This window comes from Elephantulus edwardii, unplaced genomic scaffold (genome assembly GCF_000299155.1).
Source record: "Elephantulus edwardii isolate Elephantulus edwardi_28Jun2011 unplaced genomic scaffold, EleEdw1.0 scaffold00111, whole genome shotgun sequence".
NCBI classification, from domain to species: domain Eukaryota; kingdom Metazoa; phylum Chordata; class Mammalia; order Macroscelidea; family Macroscelididae; genus Elephantulus; species Elephantulus edwardii.
This window is the reverse complement of record NW_006399861.1, coordinates 5,852,580-5,855,493: the sequence shown is the minus strand read 5'-3', so window position 1 is coordinate 5,855,493 and position 2,914 is coordinate 5,852,580. Positions and strand designations below refer to the sequence as shown.

The following is a 2,914-nucleotide window of genomic DNA, read 5'->3' as shown; positions in this document are numbered from 1 at the left end:
ATAATCGGGATGGGAGTGTCAGAGACAGTGCGATTGGCACAGGACAGAGCAGAGTTTAGGGCTGTTGTACATAGGGTTGCTATGAGTCGCAAGAGACTGAACGGCACTTAACAACAAAACAGCAACATGATATTAGTGCTGTCCCAGACCCCTTCAGAGTACTGAAAAGCAATGATGTCACTCTTAAGACTAAGGTGTACCTGATCCAGGCCATCAGAGAACTGGACAATGACTAAGGATGACAGAAGAAGAATCGATGTCTTCAAATTGTGGTGTTGGAGAAGAGTTTTTAACATACCATGGATGACCAAAAAACCAAATATGTCTATGTTGGAGATGGAGAAACCAGATTTCTCCTTCCTGTTATTGTTTTTAGGTGCTGTTGAGTCACAGACGACTCATAGCAACCCTATGAACAAAAGGCCTGAACACTGTTCATAGAGCTTCCAGAGGCAAGCCATTTTGGAAGTGAATGCCACTTCTGCTTCCAAGCTTGTTTTAATCAAGAAGCTCTACCAAACATCGTCCACCATGGGTAACCATTATCACATTTGGCACATCAGTGCCACAGTATCTAGCACCACAGCAACCATGAGTTACCTCTGTACAGACCAATGCTATACCACCTAGAAGAATGTTTGACCAAAAAAACCCATTATTGGAACCAGGCCTGAGGGACTCAGATTAAAATCACCCACCTTGGGCTTGATTTCTCCTTAGAGGCTAGGATTCAGAAGCTCTGTCTGGCATACTTTTGGTATGTGGCCAGCAGAGACCATGCTTGGAAGTGTGAAGGGATGGCACTTAGATTATATGGGTTGATATAGTAACTGGGGAAATGGGGGTTGGTGTGTCAGAATCAGTAAGACTGGCTCAGGCAGGCTTCAGAGCTGCTGTACTATACATAGGGTCACTGGTTACTCAACAGGACATAGCAACAAGAACAATAACAACATTAACACTGGTGAAGAGAAAGGCAATATAAAATAAATGGATAACTAGCATAATATCACCAAAGAAAGAAAAGCTATGGAAAGGTGGACAAGAAACGGAAAAATACTGCATAAGACCATTATTATAAAATTAGAAGGATAACCAGTTGTTGCTGTTGTTAGGTGTCACTCAGTCAAGTACACTTCATAATGACCCTATGAACAGCCAACCTGGCAATTGCTCTGTCCTATACCATCCTCATCACCTCTGAGACACAAGAGTCCTTGCTGAAGTCACAGTGTCAATCCATCTCATGAGGAGTCTTCCTCTCCTTTGCTTACCCTCCATCTTTCCACACATGATGTAAGATGTAAATAAGAATAAAAGTCCAGCTTTTTTTTTTCCAAGCGACCGGAAAGATGGCGGACATCCAGACCGAGCGCGCCTACCGGAAGCAGCCCACCATCTTCCAGAACAAAAAGAGAGTGCTGTTGGGTGAAACCGGCAAAGAAAAGCTCCCACGTTACTACAAGAACATTGGTCTGGGCTTCAAGACGCCCAAGGAGGCCATCGAGGGCACCTACATTGATAAGAAATGTCCTTTCACTGGTAACGTCTCCATCCGAGGACGAATTCTGTCTGGTGTGGTGACAAAGATGAAGATGCAGAGGACCATCGTTATCCGCCGATATTATCTCCACTACATCCGCAAGTACAATCGCTTCGAGAAGCGTCACAAGAACATGTCCGTGAACCTGTCTCCCTGCTTCAGAGATGTCCAGATCGGAGACATTGTCACCGTGGGCAAGTGCCAGCCACTGAGCAAGACCGTGCGCTTCAACGTGCTCAAGGTCACCAAGGCCGCAGGTACCAAGAAGCAGTTCCAGAAGTTCTGAGCCGGACACCACCCTGAATGAAATAAAGCTATTTTTTTTTCCTGTTAAAAAAAAAAAGAATAAAAGTCCAAAGGGGGAAGGGGAGGTGGCCAAGGATATGAAAGTTGACAGAGTAGGAAATTTCAGGGTCACAGAGTTTAGTGGGCAGAAGGGGGGTGTGAAGGAATTAGGATAGATCTTGCAGGAAGCTGAAAATGGGGTGATAATAAGCATACATCATTTGTGATTAATTTTATAAAATACAGTGTATGGGAATGATAGTATGAAACATAATGTGAATTAAAGAAAATGAGAAACATGATGTATATGATTGAATCACAACATACAAGAATTTTGTAGGCAAACGAATCTTAAAAAAAAGGAAGTCACAAAAGGAAACACAATTATCTGCATAATCCTAGACATTAATCTACAAGTAAATATACAGACAGACAGATGAACAGATGTGGACAAATGACAGGGAAGACACCCATGACAATGCATAGTTTGGCAGATGTTGTTATTAGTATCTGAGGTAAATACATTCATGTATATAACTGAGCCAACAAGGAGGATCATTGTGTAAACTTAATCATAACGAAATACCCTGAGGGAATGAGTTGCTGATCCTAGGACCTTGCAGCCATAGTCTAGGGCTTACATGGACATCAGCGTCAATTGGTATAATACAATTCACAAAGACAACTGCATCCTGCTTTGGTAAGTAGCAACTGGTGTCTTAAATTCTTGAAGCAGCCCTCCAAGGTGCAAGCACTGATCTCTCACTCTTAGGAACAAAGAAGAGGGAAGCAAGTAAATATGCACAGGAAATAAAATTAGCCCAGAAGAACTAATTTTTCATTCAAATCTCAATTTCCACCACTCTGAATCAGAAGGACTAGATGATGCATGGCTACCACTGCTGACTCTGAAAAGGATCTCAGTAGAAGGTTCTGGATAGAGTGAGAGGAAAATGTGAAACAAAACTCTAAAATATAAAAATGGACAGGATTACTGGTCCAATGGAAACTACTAGAACCCCCAAAATTATAGTCCTTAAGTTGGTGGGATGATTGTAAAGGTAAAAGCTACCCCACGATAAAAAT

At 42.3% G+C, this 2,914-nt stretch overlaps 1 pseudogene; it reads left to right on the top strand.

Moving 5' to 3' along the window:
* The first annotated feature begins 1,352 nt into the window (after nt 1–1,352).
* LOC102875556 lies at nt 1,353–1,829 on the top strand (annotated as a pseudogene).
* The last annotated feature ends 1,085 nt before the right edge of the window (nt 1,830–2,914 follow it).